Source organism: Pelodiscus sinensis, chromosome 17 (assembly GCF_049634645.1).
Source record: "Pelodiscus sinensis isolate JC-2024 chromosome 17, ASM4963464v1, whole genome shotgun sequence".
Classification (NCBI taxonomy): Eukaryota; Metazoa; Chordata; order Testudines; family Trionychidae; genus Pelodiscus; species Pelodiscus sinensis.
In genome coordinates this window covers 38,013,984-38,032,645 of record NC_134727.1, presented here as the reverse complement: position 1 = coordinate 38,032,645, position 18,662 = coordinate 38,013,984, and the positions used below count along the sequence as shown (strand labels likewise).

Here is an 18,662-nt window from a genome sequence, read left to right as displayed (position 1 = left end):
AAACCGCGGAGGCAGTGATCTGCCTAGGAAGTAAAAGATCATCGACCACACGCACCCAGCTGGGCATCCTAAGGAGAGCGGGGTTAGCAGCCTCAGCCACGAAGGGCTTGCTGACGGGCGCCCAAAGACGGTGACGCTAGATACGCAAAGGCAAGTGAATCAAACCCGTGGACTGCTGAGCCCCTCATGCGACTCTGGGACATGGACTTCGCTTAAACAAGGCAGCAGGCGGCATTTTAGACATGCCGTCAGCAGCAGCTAGAACCGGGTGTGGCCCGCCAAGCCTTTCAATCCAGCCCGCGGCTCGTCTCTGCAGCATGTGGGCACGGGTCTGCCGGCCGGATTACCTGGGTGTAGCTCACTCAATCGTTCCCCGCTATTGCAGCTGCCTGATGCAGAAAAGCTGCCCTTTGGGGTTGCAATAATCAAAGCCAGGTGCTGGCTCAGCCCCTGTCTAGCTCTAACACCCCCCGTCCCCCAAGGATTTCCAGCAGGCAGCGCCGAAAAAGCGGCACCTCCCGGCCTACACCCACCTGGTGTAATCTAGAGCGTATATCCCTGCCTGAGAGGGAGACACACACATGGAGCAGGGAAGCCTCTCCCGGCACTGTCTCTGACACGGAGAGGGACGCTACAAAGCGATCACGTCTCCCACCCCGCTTTACGTAGCCCCTCCCACGCATACCAGCACCCCCCCCCGGCAGATGCCCTGTTTTCCAACTACTCCTTTCCCCAGAAGGAATCTTTGGCTGTTTCTTTTACTCGGATCTGTTTTATTTTAGGGTAGGAGTCAAGGTAAGAAAAATGAAAAGATGGGGACCTGCCCGTTGGCTGGGGGCAACTCTTTCCATTCCCTTCTCCGCGGGCCATGCGCCTCATCACCTCGCGACTTGCTCCCCGGCTAGCCCAGGGGGTTCCAACTTTTTTTCTCATGACCCAGTTGAAGAAAATCAGCGCTGCTGTGACCCAACGTCATAGGACTAGAATGAGCTCCGGGGTGGGGCTGAGGAGGAGCTTTGGGCTATAGGAGGGGGCTCTGGCTTGGGGGGGGCAGGACTGGGGAGGGAAGGGCTCACCTTCAGGGGCTTCCGGCCAGCGGTGCAGCGGAGGGGCTAAGGCAGCTTCCTGCCTCTCCTGGCACCACAGACCAGCCTGCCCCAGAAGCAGCCAGCAGCTGATTGCCAGCCAACGGGAGGGCGGAGCTAGTGCTCGGGGCAGGGGCAGTGCGCTCCTGTTTGCTCTCCCACACACACACCTAGGAGCCGGGCCTGCTGCTGGCGGCTGCTTCTGGGGTGCAGCGCAGTCTGTGATGCCAGGTTAAGCAGGGAGCTGCCTTAGCCCCTCCCCCCGCACTGCTCACCTGATCCCCCTGCAGCCAGGAGACCCAGCGCCCGACATTCCACCCCCCAGCAGTGGGTCGTGACCCCTAGTTTGAAAACCACCTGGCTACAGACTAGAGATGCTGGACAAAACAGGGCCTCCTTGGGCAGAAATCTCGTGTTTCACCTTTCCAGTAGAGCACCATCTACGCCCACAGAATCATTGAACACTAGGACTGGAAGGGACCTCGAGAGATCGAGTCAAATCCCCTGCCCTCACGGCAGGACCTAGTACTGTCTAGATCATCCCTGATAGACATTTCTCTAACCTGCTCTTAAATATCTCCAGAGATGGAAATTCCACAACCTCCCTAGGCAACTGATTCCAATGTTTGACCACCATCTACATGTTTTGTTAGTCTATAAAGTGCTACCAGACCATTTGTTGTTTTTTAAGTTCACCGGCAGGAAGTTTTTCCTAATGTCCAACCTAAACCTCCCTTGCTGCAATTTAAGCTCATTGCTTGTCCTATCCTCAGAGGCCAAGGAGAACAATTTTTCTCTCTCCGCCTTGTGACACCCTTTTAGAGACCTGAAACCCGCCATCATGTCCCCTCTCAGTCTTCTCCTTTCCAAACGAAACAAGCCCAATTCTTTCAGTCTTCCTTTACCGGTCATCTTCTTTAGACCTGTCATCATTCTTGCTGCTCTTCTCTGGACCTTCTCCAATTTCTCCACACCTTTCTTGAAATGCGGTGCCCAGAACTGGACACAAGACTCCAACTGAGGCCTAACCAGCGCCGAGTAGAGCGGAAGAATGACTTCTCGTGTCTTGATCACAACACACCTGTTGATGCTTCCCAGGATCGTGTTTGTTTTTTTTGCAATAGTGTCACACTGTTGACTAATATTTATCTTATGGACCACTATGACCCCTAGATCCCTAGAATGTCTCAGTGCAAGAAGACGTTCAAAGGACTTGTGCAGTTTTACTTCTTTACGAAGCCAGAAGTAGCTCTGCTCACCACAGTGTTCCCCAGCCCTATTGCAGGGGAGGGCCATACAGACCTAAGCACAAAGTCTACGTATTTTCATAAGATTTAAAGTCACCGGTATTGATCTATGTGTTGAATCCAGCTTGCGTCAGATGCTTTTAGAAAGGTTGTTTCTAGGTACAGTGTTGACTGTTTACATGCTCGGGTGAACTAAAATGGTGTAAACATGACCACACTATGCTAGTGAATCAGCTGTTGGCATATTGTGTTGAAGCAGGCTTGAGGCTTTAAGAAATGCTCTAGTGGGCCATGTACAGGGCCCACGGGCTGTAGGCTAGGCAGCCCTAGCTTATTCAAAAGTGGCGGAATTGTTTACGTGTTTTGTTTTTCTACCTTCTTTTTAACTACAGCAGTCTCATGATTTAACGACTGTTCTTCCCTGGTTTTGCTGCAGGACTTCTTGGGGTACAAGCTAATTATGGGCTGGGAGAACATCCCCTTTTAATTGAAGCATAAGGGGTGCTGCCTCTTTAACAGTGATCTCCTTTCTCCGAAGTGCTTATTAGATGTTTGAGTTAAATCAAAATGCAACAAACACAAGTTTTCAACAGTCCCATTCAAATCACAGTTCCTTGGCTCCCCGTTTCTTGTGATGTGTAACTCAGGGCCGGATTAAGGCATGGGCTAGCTGGGCAGCTGCCCGGGGCGCCAACCTATGGGGGGGGGGCGCCTGATAGTGGCTGTAAGGGGCATGCATCGCCCCTTATAGCTGCCATCAGGCGCCACGTGCTCGGCTCCCGAATCGCAGGCTGCAGCAGCTCCCAGCAGCCACCCTGCAGCGGCCGCCTGGGGCAGGGGCCGCGTTAACCCCTGCAGCACCGGCCAGCAGCGCCCTTCTCCCCGCGGCTGCGGGGCCCTGCATGGCTGGGTTCAGCCCACCCCGGGTGGCCCTGGGCTGTGTGCCAGCGGCGGTAACCGGGCTGGGCCGAGCCGAGCACGTGCGTCCTGCTGCCACCATGACAGGGGTTTCCAAACACAGCCACTGTCTTAAAGGGTTGACACATTACACCAAAAAATGAGGTTTATTCCTTTGGGCCGTGGGTAGGGCAGGGGGCTTCCTTCCTCAAAGCCTGCAGGGCTAAGCCAGGAGATACTGGCTCTTAAAGAAGAGCAGGTGGGACGTACCACTGCTCTCCGAGTGTGAGTTCATTTTCGGAATTTCCTACCTCTCCTGCACACGCATCAAAGCCTCTCTGTGTCTTTGAGTTCCGAAGAGCCGTGCATCCTGCCGGAGAGCCCCGGAGAATTGACATGAATGGCTGGCGGAGAAAGAACTTAAGAACGGCCAGACTGGGTCCGACCAAGGGTCCCTCCAGCCCAGTACCCTGTCTGCCGACAGTGGCCAGTACCAGATGCCCCAGAGGCAGTGAACACAACACGTGATCCCTCCCCTGTCACCCATTTCCAGACAAACAGGCTAGAGACACCATTCCTGCCCACCCTGGCTAACAGCCATTGATGGACCTAAGCAGTGCTTTTTTTATTTAAAGGTGCTCCCCGCAGCCTGCCTGCCTGCCACCCCTGCATGCCCCACCACCCCTGCTCCCCTCAGCCCACCAGCCCCCCCGCACGCTCCACCCCCCATGCATCCCCCAGCCCACCTGCTCCCCCACATGATCCACACCCCCATGTATCCCCCAGCACCACCTGCACGCCCCACCCCCCATGCTCCCCTCAGCCCACCAGCCCCCCCCGCACGCTCCACCCCCCATGCATCCCCCAGCCCATCTGCTCCCCCGCATGTTCCACACCCCCATGCATCCCCCAGCACCACCTGCATGCCCCACCCCCCAATGCTCCCCTCAGCCCACCAGCCCCCCCTGCATGCTCCACCCCCCCATGCTCCCCTCAGCCCACCAGCCCCCCCTGCACGCTCCACCCCCATGCATCCCCCAGCCCCCCCTTGCATGCTCCACCCCCCCATGCTCCCTCCAGCCCACCTGCCACCCCTGCACGCCCCACCCCCCATGCATCCCCCGGCCTGCCTGCCACCCCCAGGCATTTTAAAAGGGGCTGGTGGCCCCCACCAGCAGTGCACCAAGGCTAGAGCGGTTTCCTGCCACTCTCTCTGCATGGCCGTCGCCCTGGGGGGTGTCTGTTCACGCTGCCCCCCACTCCAAGCACCCCTACAGCCAACAAGGGCTGCGGAGGTGGTGCCTGTAGGCCGCAGTGTGTGGGGAGCCTCTGCCCTGCCCCCTTTTCCCCGCCTAAGAGCTGCTGTCAGAGGGGGATTCCCCAGGTAAGTGTCACACCCCAACCCCTCCCGTACCCCAGCCCCTCCCAGAGCCTTCGCCCCACCCTCACCCCCAAACTCCCTCCCCGAGCCTGCGCCCTGCACCTCCTCTTGTCCCCCTAATCCCCTGCCGCAGCCCCTCTCCAAACCCCCTCCCCGAGCCTGAGGGGCGCACTCTCTGGACACCCCCAACATTTCTGCAGACCTGCCGCCCCTGGCACCAGACGACGCTCAGCCTGGCTGAAATGACTGAGGTTCGAGTTTAACCCCGATATTGCTGCCAAGGGCAAGGGCCCCGAGGGACACAAAACCAGGCCGAAGTCGTATCTCCCAGCCTTCCCAAAGGTGCTGACTCACCGTGAGGAGAGCAGTCTTGGAAATCCCTGAGGCAGAGCGGAAAGATGAGGGTGGAAGATACCAATCCGGTACTGACAGCTGCCCTGGATTTAAATCACGGATAAAAGCAGGCGTGGCACCTCTCATCCAGGACCTCAATACGTGCGATACGCAGTCGTGCTGGTAAGTGCCCTCGTGGAACTGGGATTCATGGATACCGCTTTAAAGGGGGGGAAACTGAGTCGCAGACTCGCCATATCAGAGCTGGGAATAGACCGCAAGGACTTGCTCATTCCATCTCATTCCACGTAGACGCGCACAAGTCCCATAAAACGTCAAATCCTCCGCCAAGGACTCCTGCACTGTCACTTCTAGACAACGTCCCCCCGGCTCCTGACCCCGTCTCTGATTTCTCACCTTCTAACTCCTTCTTCGTGGATCGTTTGTACAGGGAGACACGCCCGGGAGTAGGCTGAGGTGCCCGTCAGGAGGTCGTGAGAACTGGTCAGAAAATGAAAAAGTTTGAAAGAAAGAAAAAAAAATCTTATTTTTTAAAATAAAATGTCCTTTTTTTTTAACAAAAGGCAGGGGGAAAAAATCAGTTATTTTGCAAACCAAGTGTTCTGCATGCGACGTTGTTTTAAATTAACCTACCCCCTCAGAAAATTTCACACAAAACCGCTTCGTTATTTTAAATTCACCTACCCGCCCCAGAAAATTAGAAAGGAAAGAATTTCCCCCCAAAAGAGTTTTTGCAAGCCCCCTTTTCTCCTGCCTGCCTGTTGTGTCTCTTGTGCCGTCCTTCCTCCAGCACCGCACTCCCCCATCCCTGTGCATCCAGAGCAGAGAGAATACACCTGCACCAGCAGCAGACACAATTTTCTACACTCTGGGTCTTAGTGGCGCCCCCCCCGCCCGCCACAGTCTGGCACCTGAGGCGGCCGCCTCAGTTTGCCTCATGGTAAGGCCGGCCCTGCGCCTGGCTGGTAGACACGCTCGTACTGCGTGAGTCACACTGCGTGAGCGTGTCTATCAGCCAGGCAGTACGCAGCTACGCAGTGGGGGGTGGGGGCAGGATGGAATCCCTGGGGCCAGACTTGCTCGTGCTCCACCGGGACCATGCGCGGGACGGGCAGCACCCCGGCATCTGCATGCGCCCAGGCCAGCCCTGCTCCCCCGACCCCCTCCCGGCTGGTCCCCCTCAACCCCTCCCAGCCAGCCCCACTTCCTGCTGGCCAGTCCCCACCCCTGATCTCCCCCAGCCAGCCCCGCTCCCTCCGACCCCCTCATGGCTAGCCCCACTCCCCTCCCAGCTGGTCCCCCCATTCCCCTTGGCCAGCCCTGCTCCCCCTGACTCCCTCCTGGCCAGTCCCACTTCCCGCCAGTCAGTCCCTCCCCATCTCTCCCAGCCAGCCCCGCTTCCCACCAGTCAGTCCCCCTTCCCCCCCGATCTCCCCCAGCCAACCCCACTCCCCCTGACCCTCTCCCAGCCAGCCCCGCTTCCCGCCAGTCAGTCCCCCCCTCCCCCCCGATCTCCCCCAGCCAACCCCGCTCCCCCCGACCCCCTCCCGGCCAGCCCCACTTCCCGCCAGTCAGTCCCCCCCCTCTGATCTCCCCCAGCCAGTCCCGCTCCCCCCGACCCCCTCCCGGCCAGCCCCACTTCCCACCAGTCAGTCCCCCGCATCTCCACCAGCCAACCCTGGTCCCTCCGACCCCTTCCCAGCCAGCCCCACTTCCCGCCAGTCAGTCCCCGCCCCGATCTCCCCCAGCCAACCCCATTCCCCCTGACTCCCTCCCAGCCAGCCCTGCTCCCCTCCCGGCCGTTCCCCCCCCCCCCCCCCCCGAGATATTTTTTTTAAACCATCTGGTAACCCTAACTGGGGGTTGGGTTGTTGTCTTAACTACGTAGCTCAGGGCTAGACGTGTCAGCCCCCTGAGTGATGGAGCTGGGCTAATGCGAGTTTGCAGTGTAGGTCGGGCCGAGGATCAAAGAAATCTCAACTTTCCGAGGGCGGACGTGGCCACAAGGAGACCCTACCGATGTCGCCCAGCAGGCGATAAGGCCTACGTCTAATGAGAGGGGAATAACGGGCGACGGCAGGAACTGCCCCGGAGCGTCGCTAGGGATTCAGAGGACGTCTCCACAGGCAACGCGGGGGATGCTGGTTAGAAACAAAGACAGTCCTGGGAGACTGACGCCCGGTGCCCGGCCCAAGCCCTCTCCCCAGGCTGAGGTGACAGGAGAACGGAGAGCCAGGCCCTTCGTGTCCCGTGATGGCTTCCTCATTCAGGGCCTGCTCCTGGCCTTGCCAACGGTGCTGGCCTAGGAGCTTGATTCCCCTCTCGGGCCAGTTTAAGTCAGAGGTGGGCCGCTGCGGTCAGTGGCGCCCCCCTCGCCCAGCCGCCCAGCCCACTTGGGCAGCACCAGTCCCTCCCGCGGTGCGGAGAAGGCCCCTGCTTGCCCCGGGACCCTGCCCAGCGCGCCGTGCTGCCGGGGTGATAGCACGGCTGCACACAGCTCTGCCCCCGGGCCCTGGGGAGATAGCGGGTCCTCGCAAGGCTCCGGGGAGGCCACGGCCAACGAGAACCAGCAGCAGCGCACGGCCCACGATAAAGCCAGCTCTGCACGCGCTGGTACGGGCGCGCGTAATCGGCGGGTGGCAGCCACGGCTCTTAACTGCCTCTGCCCAGGCTGGGTGGAGCCGCAGAGAGCGGAGCAGCCACGGCACCAGAGATAAGTCCCAGCCCTGGAAGACAGGCAGGCAGAGAGGGGCTGTGCCTGACGCAGGCTGAATTTCCCTCTGGTGCTAACTGAGCGAGGCTCTGGGAGGAAGTGGGTTGAAATCCCCCAGGTATTGTAGACAAGGTTCCCTCCGCTGCCAGCGATGCCAGAGCTGCTCTGAGCCAGGCCAGGCAAAGGCTGGCAGCGGTGGGTGTTTGCACTCGCTCCCTGCCCCAGGGCTAGCTCCCCGTCCACAGAGCACAGAGCAGGCTGGAGAGTAAAGAGAAAGGGGAAGAAGGAGACTGGAGGGAGACCAGTGTACTTTGGGGGGAGGGGGACACAGTAGGGGGCTTCCAGCTTCTCTGCAGCAAGATGGGGGTGATCCTGGAATTGGGGGGGGGGGAGTGTCGCCCAATGGTTGCAGTGTGGAACTGGGTGTCAGGATTTCGGTGCTGTATTCCCCTGGCCTGCCGAGACCCCCTGGGTAAGTCATTTCAACCTTCCGTCTCCTGGCTCACCCACAGAAGCTAATGGGAGCTCACAGGGTGCTTGAGATCCGCCCGTCCCCATGCCCCCAGGCCAGGGCGCTAGGATCAAAGGCAAGCTCTGGATTTCGGAGCAGGAGACGCTGGAGCTAAGGCCCAGGCGCGAGTGCCGGACATAGACACACACAGAGGTGCATTCACGCGGGTTACACTGCGGCCTCGTAGAACCACTAGGCGTGTGGGGAGAACGTTCCTGCCCCGCGGGAAAGAGAACAGAGCTTGTGTGGTCACAGGGCTTTAGAGAAACCCCTGGAAGGCGTCTGGGTGAGCAGAGGCTGGTGCGGAACGGCTGGGGGTTCCCAAACCGATGGTGTCCTTGAGGGCCGGGCCTATCGAAGACAGAGAGGCAGCAGGAAGCGCTGGCTGATCACTGCAGTGGGCTGGGCTTTGGCACACGCCTCCCGGGGAGCTGACGACTCACCTGGACTCGGACCGCTCCACAGCTGCTTCTGAGCCAGGGTTAACGAGTCCAAAGCTCGTGGAGCCTCCAGCCCCGGCCACGGACTCAGGTGTGGCATCGCTGCTTTCCTCAGCCTCCTCGCTACCAGCTCTCCGGCACTGCCGGTTCCCACGAGGCTCCGGTCGGACCACATGAGAAATAATGTACCCAGCTGCGGGGACTGCACAGATGCTGCAGGGATGTCCCATGAGGGCTGGAGCCTTTGTCCCGGGGGAGCGCACACGGGGTCAGACCAAAGGCCCATCTAGCCCAGTTGCTTGTCTTTTGACAGTGGCCAATGCCAGGTGCCCCATAGAGAGTGAACAGAACAGGGAATCATCCAGTGATCCCTCTTCTGTCACCCATTCCCAGAGGCTAGGGACACCATGCCTACCCATCCTGGCTAATAGCCATTGATGGATCTAACCTCCATGCATTTATCTACTTCTTTTTTTGAACCCTGTTAAAGTCCTGGTCTTCACAACATCCTCTGGCAAGGAGTTCCACAGGTTGACATGATCTGTGGGCGACCTCACAGGAAATGGTTTCTCAGACTATGGAGTTAGCTTGTGAAATTCTTGCTGATGTCTCAACCTCTACTCTATTTTAGGGACTGGAGAGGCAGGGCCTCTTCCCTCTTTTCCTCTCATGTGCCATGACGACGCACCCCCCCTAGGGCTGGGACATGCAACCTTCGCATCCCTCTCGCTAGCCAAGCGTAGCCGCAGTCGAAAACAGGCCCGGAGACCAGTGGGAGCCCCTAAGTCACTGGAGGAGTGGAAGAGAGGACAAGTCTTCTGATGTCCCCATTGATTTTGTAGGGTTGCTCCTGAGTCCAGGGCTGCCCACTCTGGTTTGTTATTGTAGGGTTGCTGAGAAGACCGAGAAAGCAAACGCTGGTCTGCTGTCAACGGGAACAATGTTGTATAGTTGATCATACGTCCAAGGCTCCATCTCTGCTGCGGGCGAGCAGGAGGTTAGACGTCTCCGCAGATCACCCTACAGGTAAGGTCGCCTCTCCCTCACACCGAGCCAGTCAGGAGCAATTCTGCTGTGGCCAGTGGGGTTACCCTGGGATTACATGTATACATGGCAAATTAAAACTTCAGGTGAAGTAGGGGAGATTTGGGGATTAGCCTGGATTTGCTGCCCCCTGCTGTTCAGAGGGAGCAAAGCAGCTTTCAAAGAGCCAGCTCCACCCAGCTGTTGCTCTCTGCCCAGAAAGGATCACACTGAAAACTGAGACACAGGGAGATTTGCCCAGTTCGGAGCCTCTTCTTGGTCTCAGCTCAACAAGCCCTTTCCCTTCCGGCAAAACCAAACGGTTCATGGGCAAGCCAGCCAGTCCAACGCAGGCAAACAATCCCCATTCCCTACGGGGCCGGTTGGCTGAGGGCACGAAGGCCCCAGCCTGGCGTCCACCCAGCAATGAAGTTCCGGGAGCTCTTAAGAAACACACCAGAACATTTGCACCATGTTCCTAGTCATGTTCTTAGAGCACAGGTTGGCATGCCCTGGCTCCGTCCAGGACTGCTCGCTTTTCCTTGAAACAGCCAATGTCAAATGGCAGACACAGCTGGGCAAAACCTCCCAGTCCCCCCCCGGGAAAGGAGAATAAACAAACAGATCAATCACCCTTTCACTGGATTTTTTTTTTGCTGCCATGTTTCTTGCCCTTCCCGAGTAACAGTGCGTCTCCGCTGCACCGTGATTTCGAGATAACTAGCGTTATTTCGAAATAACAACGTGAGCGTCTACACAGCCAAAATAACGGAAGGCTTATTCCGGAATCTGTAAACCTCATTCTACAAGGAATAATGCCTATTCCGAAATAGCTATTTCGAAATAAGGCGTGTGTAGACGCTCCATTGCTGCGATTTCAAAATAACTCCTCCCCAGGCCCATTCTAAGTTATTCCTCTAAGTGCTTCCTGGGCTGTAAATGGAGATAGCACGTCTACATTAGGGAAACCTGCCTCAGACTGATTTTGAGGCTTCCCTGCAGCGTAGATGTGCTATTCCGGAATAATTATTCCAGAGTAGCTTCTTTCGAAATAAGCATGCAGTGTACTAAGTTATTATCTCCTCTCCTCTGCCCGACTTTTATCTCTGTGAATGCTCCAGCTGGCCCAGATGAGGTTGTTCAGGAAAAAAGCGACAGGTAAGACTGTCACTGGCTGGGCGACTGTGATAAATTAAGTCTCTGACGCGCCTGAAGTCTCACACCTAGGTCAGGGCTTGACACCTAAATAAGTGCCACCGGGTTGGTTAGCAGCATTCCAGGGGTCTCTAGGTCATACAGCAAGACCAGACTAACACGGCTACATCTCTATTAGTACATCTACCAGGAGAAAGTCCCCTGCTCTACGATGGCCCCCAGCACCAGAGTATCTGAGCCCCTCCCAAGCTGTAATGTAGTTCTTTTTACACTATCCGGTGGGGGAAAGAGGGGCAGTTGCTCTGTTTTACTGATGAAGACCTGAAGCACCCAGGCTGAGTGACTTGACCAAGGCCATGGAGGATGTCAGTGGCAGAGCAGAGAGGTGATCCAAATCCTTGGCTAGTTCCCTAACTACTGGACAACCCTTCCCCTACCACCCACTCTTTCTCTTCCTCTCTCTCAGAGTGCAGGTTTGAATGCACTTTATGTTTTGCACTTGATTCACTTCAGACAAGACCCGCCTGGTCAGTTTCACGCTGTGGCTCTCACGTGCTAGTATACCACTACAATCTGTGGGCAGCAAACTCTCTCAGAAGGGGCCCTGAAATCCAGAAATACACGTGATGCCAAAAGAAAATCCCAAACCTTAGGACAGCGGTCCCAGGGCTACTAACTCTCAGGATCGTCTTGCTAGATTTCAATGTTTGTGATTTTTCTCACAGCCCCAGCACCTCGCCACAAGGCGCTAGAGTCTCGTTTCACTAAACAAAATACATTTCTAATGCTCAGGAATCAGAGGAATGCTTGAAAAGGCGACCTCGGGGCGTGCACAGCCTAAAGGCTCGGAAACCAAGACGCTCTTCCAGGACAGGGCAGTTTTGCTACCTGCGCTTGCGTACCCAGAGTGTGCGGGGTGTGCTAATTGAACCGTAGCTGCGCTTTGATTGGCTGCAGAGAGAGCACACGGCTCTCCCAGTGTTGTGTGCAATCAGCTCGCCCCTCCCTCCACCTGCCCTGGCTTTACGGGTTTCATTTCAGTCATCCCGGTAGGGAAAAAAATGACACGGACGGAAACCAACAGAATTTGGCAACCCTGCATGTGGGCAACAGTAAACAACACATCTCATGGGCCACCCATAGAACCCCAATGGGCCTCATGTGGCCTACGGATCACAGGTTGCCCCCTCCCCCGCCACTGGTGTATATCCCGCTCCCTCCCCCACCGAGGAGTTCCGAGGGTTACTGCTTGGCCCCACTGTTTGACTCAGCTTCCCCTCGTCCCTTGAACAGCAATGGCCGGGGGTTACCGCCTCCCCCTCATCGCTGCTCTCACCCATCTCCACTGCCAGGCCTGGCATGGGTCGGGGAGCTGCCACTACCGCTGAACTCGGATCGGTGGTCAGGAGGGCCAATAGCTGATTAGGCCTCCACTGGCGTACGCTGCCCAGTTCTGGGCACCCCATTTCAGGCAAGATGTGGACAAATTGGAAAAAGTGCAGCGGAGAGCAACATACCAGACGACAGTTCTCGACAACGTGGCCTAGGAGGGACTATTTAAACACCGGTGTTTGTTTCATCTGGAAAAGAGACGACTGAAAGGGGACACGGTTACCGCGTTCAAGTATTTAAAAGGTTGTTACAAGGAGGAGGGAGAAAAATTGTCCTTTTACAGCTCTGAGGAAAGAACAGGAAGCACCGGGTTTATGTGGCAGCCAGGCAGGTTTAGGCTGGGTGGTGAAACCCTGGACTAAATTGTCTAGGGAGGTGGTAGAATCTCCGTCACTGAGATATTAGGAGCAGGTTGTTCATGAGAATGCTACAAGAGCCCGGGTAGGGGGGCAAATGCACGTGCAGATTAGGTGTGCAATGGGGGTTTATCGAGGTGCACACATTTTGGGGGGAAACTGAGGCCGGTGACTGTAAGGGCTGAGGCGCTGTCTCGGCAAGGCGAGGGCAGTGCAGAGTCTATGGGGAATGTGGGGGTGGCACTTGGGCGGGGGGGAGATAAGAACCTGAACAATCTCATGGAGGTCCGGGACACACATTTCCACGTGGGGTTTAAGCAAGAGGACACTAAAGCCGCTTCCAGGGATTTGCTTGGGCCAAGGTGGCTAGCGATGGGCCCCGGGATACCCTCCTAGGCAGGGGGCTGCTGATTGTGAAGGGCAGTGAGCGAGGGAGGAAGGGCAGGTCTTACAGGGAGGATACAGACTTCGGAGAGGCAGGGCCGGGCCTATAGCAGCAAGGGGCGGAGGTCAACGGCCCTGCCTCCCACTAGAAGACACGGCGTTCCCGCAGCCTGCGCTGCCGCGTTTGATCCTTCGCCGGGCTGCATGCAGTGGTGCTGCCCGAGCCCACGCCACCGGCCTCCCCTGCAGGAGCCGTTGCTCCTCATAAACCCTCTCTGGTCACGGGCTCCACCCACGCGGGCAGGAGCAGCAGAGTCCAGGGTCAAAGCGGTGCTCAGAAAGTGCGGCTCGTCCAGCCGTGGGCCGTAATGTCCTCACCGGACCACGCCCGCCAACAGGGGGACAAAAGGGGAAATTGCTCCGGGGCCTGGTGATTCGCAAGGGCCCAGGGCGCCAGAGTTGCCGCCGGGGCACCGCGCGGCACACACTGAGGGGTGGGGGCGGAGCGTGCCACAGCCCCGCCCCTTCTGCACAAGCCCCGCCCCTTCTGCACAAGCCCCGCCCCTTCTGGGAGCACAGAGTCTGCTCCCCTGAAAACACCTCTCCCAGGGGCCCAGCATGGCTGTTGGCTCCCCTGCGTAGGACAGGCCTGGGCCTCACAGACCTGGGGGTCTTCAGAGCCATGACAGTGACGGTGTCATCTCCTCCCGGTGCAAGACTCCTTCCCCCAAGGCCGAGCCAGCAGCATCCAAATCCTAGTTGCCAGGATCGACGACTTAGCCGGGCCCTGCTTCTCCTCTGACCTTCCCTGGCGGAGGGACCCCCCTGAAGCCACCGGACGGACCCTGATGCTGGTGATGGGCCAATCGGGCGCTCGTGTGGCTTCCCAGGGAGTCACTCACCTGCCTCGCAGCCAAACAGGTCAACTCAGGCCCCCCGAGCCCTCCCTGCCATTTCGATCCATCTACCGCAGGCGTCCACCGGGTGGCGCATGCCCCCTGCCGTGAGCCGGCGGAACCGCCCCGGTAGCTCTGCCCGGAGCGGCGTGTTTGGCGTGACCCAGAGAGACGGCAGGTAAATCTGCGCTGGGTCCAGGCGAACGGGAGCCAGCGACTAGCTGACCACTGGGGCAGTCGCCCAGGGTGCCGCGCCGCCAGCGTCACGGCTTCGGGGTTCGGGACCGCGGTTAGCGACTTGCCCAGGGATATTCCCTCTCGGCGCTCCGCCCCCGCTGGCAGGAAACGCTTCCTGAGGCTGGGGCCAAGGTTTCCAAAGGCAGGTGCCCAAATCTTGGCTCCGAGGGGAGGGAGGGGTTCAGAAGCACCTAAATCACTTAGGCGCGTGCATCCCTTTGCCTTTCACCGGTGCGCCTAAAGCACTTCAGCACGCCTAACTCCCCTCCCCCACTTCAGCACTCCCCTCCCCCACTTCAGTCTGTATCTGAGCCCCGGGGGCTCCAGGCTCCTGAGTCTTCTAGCCCCCGCGGCTGCTCTAAATGACGCCAAAGGTCAGCTCAGTCCCGGGGTAGCCCCTAGGACCAGGGCAGCGGAGTGGTGGCTCACAGCCTCCTCCTCCCCACCCCTCTTGGGTCCACTGTGAAGGGCAGCTTGGCCAGAGCCAGGGCCCCGGCTTCTGAGCCTGCGGGATGCCGGCCAGGCCGACCAGCGCCGGGGCGGTACCTGTAGTGCGGGGGAGGCTCGAGAGGGTGACAGGTGAGCACAGGCAGCTTTTGGCAGCGCCTGACTCTTCCGCCCAGCTGGAAGGTGACTCAGCAGAAGCCGAGCCCAGGTGTAGCCGCATGAATTTCCCTCCGGGGACCCAGCCTGACTCCAGAAATCAAAACACACCCGCAGGGGCCAAAGGGAAAGAGAGTCCTGGAAACGTCTCCCCTGGGGCTGGCGTTCAGCCCCACAGCCGCCAATTTAGCATCCTTCCCCTGAGCCGCTGCCCCCAGGGAGGGGGCAGCTGAGCCGAGATGAACCCCTTATACGCCGGGGAGCAGGCAGCGCCTCCAGCGCCTGCTGCCCCGTAGCCGGCCCCGTCCGAGAAGGACGCGTCGGAGACGGCCGAAAACTGCGGGGCGAGCGGCACGGAGCCTGCTGGCGTGGTGGTTTTCCAGGCCAAACCCAAGGGCCCGTGCTCTGCGGGAGTTGAAGGCACCAGAGCGGTGAGCCTGACAGAACAGCCCCTGCCTGCTGTGGGCAGAAAAACTGGCGAGGGGGATTTGGTTCCTCGGTGGTCCTGCCCTCCTGCTACCAGCCCCTTTTGCTCCCAGACATGGGCCAAGTGTCAGAGCCCTGTTTACGCCTCCTCTCCCCCGGCTGCTTCTCCTCCCGGCCTCCCCACTCAGCCTGGCTACTCTGCCAGCACGCTGGCCTGCGGCGCCTCTTCCCGTCCCGAGACCCCCGATCGCTCTGCCCCTGCGCCTCACTCTTGGTCTCTGCCGGGCTTGGGCTCGGGCTCCCCCTGTGCTCACCTGTGGCCCTTCCCCCACAGCACACGCGCCTCTTACGCTATGTGCCCGCACACCGACCTTGCCCGTCCGGACACACAAACGTCGCCACGCGGGCAGTGAAGTGGCCGGACGCCTTGGTCTGGCTAAAGCCACCAGCCTTTGGCCCATCGGCTCCGACTCCGCACCAGTGTTCCCTGTAAGCTGGGCGCTGGGTGCCCACCCCGGAGAGATTTAGGTGCCGCCCTGATGTTCTGCAGAGCACCCACAGCTGTCCAGAACCAACAGCATGTGTGTCTACCAGTGGTGCACATCTGCACTTGCCTTGGTGCACAGAACAAAATTTATTCTGCACATGGGTGGGAAAAAATAGAGGGAACCCTGCTTCCTACTCATGCCCACCCATTGGTTTGCCCGGCACAAGGCAGGGCAGACTTTTGGGGACAGAGGCCACAGACACCTCTTACCACTAACGAGAGTCCCGGCCGTTCCCAAGGCTGTTGCCGGGGGGGCTTTGTGCTTTACCGGCCGGCTGCTGTCCAGATTTCACGTAGCCAGTGTGAGCATGGAAAGGATACTCACCACCGCCAGCCTCGGCAAGCGCCTGCCTTAGTGATCCAGCGCTCCTTGGGCGGGTTCCCAGCCCTTCCCTACTTTGCCAGCCGCACCGGCCTCTCGGGGGGAGTCACCATGCGCCTGGAAGGAAGGAGGAAGTGTGACCTGGCTCCTTGCCGCCTTGGCTCTCTCTCTGCACCTGCTGCTATTCTTTTCACCAGCTCTCCAGAAATAGATTGACTGGAGGCCCCGAGAGAGCCAGGCCTGGTCCCCGGGCTGCCAGGGGCCGTGCCGGGAAGTAACGAGTCACAGGGAGCTTGCTTGGTTTCCCCTGCGCTGGCGAATTGCAAGAGACACATAAATCCCGGGAGGAACAAACTGCAGTGACAGGCGTGTTTCCCTTCCCCGGCTGCCCTGCGCCGGGACCATAGTAACCAAGAAGCCGTCCCCTTTGGCCAGCCGCGTCCCTGGGAACGGCCGTGTTTCGTACTCGGGCTGTTGATCCGTAACCAGGGACAGCAACGGCGGGTGGCTGCAAAAGGGGCCGTGCTCTGCGGGCTGGGGGGCGGGGGCAGAGTGCCGGGGCGAGGGCACAGGGCGGTGAAAGGAACACAGGGCTGGAAAGGGACCTGCAGAGAAAGAGCAGGCGCCGGTCCCTGGAAGAGGCATTGCCTCAACGCCGGATCAGCGGAGGCCGCAGTAACCCAGCCTGCGGCGGTACGCACGGCGCGGCGGTTCCTGGCTCTCCCTGGCCTCATTGCTTCCGAACTGGGGTGAAGTTCGCCCTGGGGCCGAGAGCCAGGGCAGGGTCGGGGCGCCCTGGTCCCAGCCCCCGGCTCACGTCAAGCGGTGCCCAGAACTGCGATGGTCCCCGGCTGAGTCCCAGTCCGGAAACAACTGCAAAGCGCTGAGCTCCTGGCCTCGCTGGGCCATGCCGCCCTGGGCTGGATCTACCCCCCACTGGGTTAGGAGAGGGGGGACAACGAGGGAGCTGAGCGTTTACCACCTCCCAGCTTTGCAATTGGCTTCTGATTCCGCAGCCGGACGAGGCCCCCCGCCTCCAACGACCGCAGCTGAGAACCGGGAGGTCTCTGCGGCCGGACCACGCTGGTGCCTGGGGTGTAGCCTGGGTCTGCCCCCCGTCATGATCCCTTCTGCAGGACACAGGTCAGCGATTGCTCCCGACGTGCGAGTGGATGGCAGAGCAACTGGACACATCAGCCTTGAACACGCACGCTTGGCTCTGCCTTGGCTGGGGGTCACCCGCGCCTCTGTCACATGGCCCCTGCGAGGGCACAGCCCCTTCTGCCGCCGGGTCGGCAGCCCAGAGACGCTGTCGCTCCACGCACGAGGGCTGCCGCCGCGGGGAACCTTTTTGGGGTTGGGGACCCATAACTCAGCTGGGGGCTGCACACAAGGGAGCAGGAACAAGATTTCAGAGCACTCCCGGGGCGACGGCCCTTCTGGCCGGAGTCGGCTGAGTCCTGGAGTGTCTCCCGCCTCCCCCCCGAGACCAGCTACTGTCCTCCCCCTGCAGCCCCCCGGTGCTCACCCCCCGGGCCCCAGCCAGTCACACCAGAGCTCCCTAAAGGCTGATGGCGTGGGGCTGCACGGCCTGGTCACCAGGAGAACCGGCCCTGGGCGCGATGGGCTGCCGGGCTTGGGGCAGGTCGTGTTCGGCTAGAAGCCCAGGAGATCCTGGGCCAGAGTGCAAAGGGGAGACCAGGCGGGGGGAGAGGGAGGAAGGGAGGAAGGGCTCCAAGGGAGGCAGCTGCTGCTTCCCTCTTCCCAGGTAAATAGAGATGGGTGAAAATACGGACCAGGCGCCTGAAGCCTGGGGCCCTCGCTCTGCTCCAGCCATAAATCCACGCCAGGCTCCCCAGCTCCCCAGGCTTTGGCAGGAGGCTAGGATGAGTTTGGGAGGATTTACAGACTGAGCTGGCATCGCCCCAGCCCCCCCCCCCCCGCCTCCCTTCTCCCCCTGCTCTGCCTCGTCCCTCAGTCCTGGGCACGGCTGACGGAGATGTGGGACTCCAGTGCCACCCCTGGGCCAGCCGGGGAATTCCTTCCGAGGAGATGGCTCTGGGGGTTGGGCAGTAAAACGGAAGACATGTCCCAAGTGCCTCAGGGCGGGGTGTGTGTGTGTGTGTGTGTGTGTGTGTGTGTGGTTGTGAAGTAAAGCCAGAAGACGTGTCCCAAGTGCACTGGGTGTGTGTGTGTGTGTGTGTGTGTGTGTGTGTGTGTGTGTGTGTGTGTGTGGCTGTGAAGTAAAACCGGACGACGTGTCCCAAGTGCACGGGGCGGGTGTGTGTGTGTGGGGGGGGGGGGGGGGCTGTGAAGTAAAGCTGGAAGATGAGTCCCAAGTGCACTGGGTGGGTATGTGTGTGTATGTGTGTGTGTGTGTGTGTGTGTGTGTGTGTGTGTGGCTGTGAAGTAAAGCCGGAAGACGTGTCCCAAGTGCAGTGTGTGTGTGTGTGTGTGTGTGTGTGTGTGTGTGGCTGTGAAGTAAAGCTGGAAGACGAGTCCCAAGTGCACTGTGTGTGTGTGTGTGTGTGTGTGTGTGTGTGTGTGGCTGTGAAGTAAAGCCGGAAGACGTGTCCCAAGTGCAGTGTGTGTGTGTGTGTGTGTGTGTGTGTGTGTGTGGCTGTGAAGTAAAGCTGGAAGACGTGTCCCAAGTGCACTGGGTGTGTGTGTGTGTGTGTGTGTGTGTGTGTGTG

At 59.3% G+C, this 18,662-nt stretch overlaps 1 long non-coding RNA gene across 1 annotated transcript; it reads right to left on the bottom strand.

Annotated features, from left to right (window-relative positions):
• Positions 1-16,400, bottom strand: LOC142818751 (uncharacterized). The gene is made up of 3 exons (XR_012896405.1): positions 15,973-16,400; positions 4,965-5,444; positions 1-3,599 (listed from the first exon to the last, which is right to left on the bottom strand). It is a non-coding gene; the product is annotated as an uncharacterized LOC142818751 (long non-coding RNA).
• Positions 16,401-18,662: the final 2,262 nt, after the last annotated feature.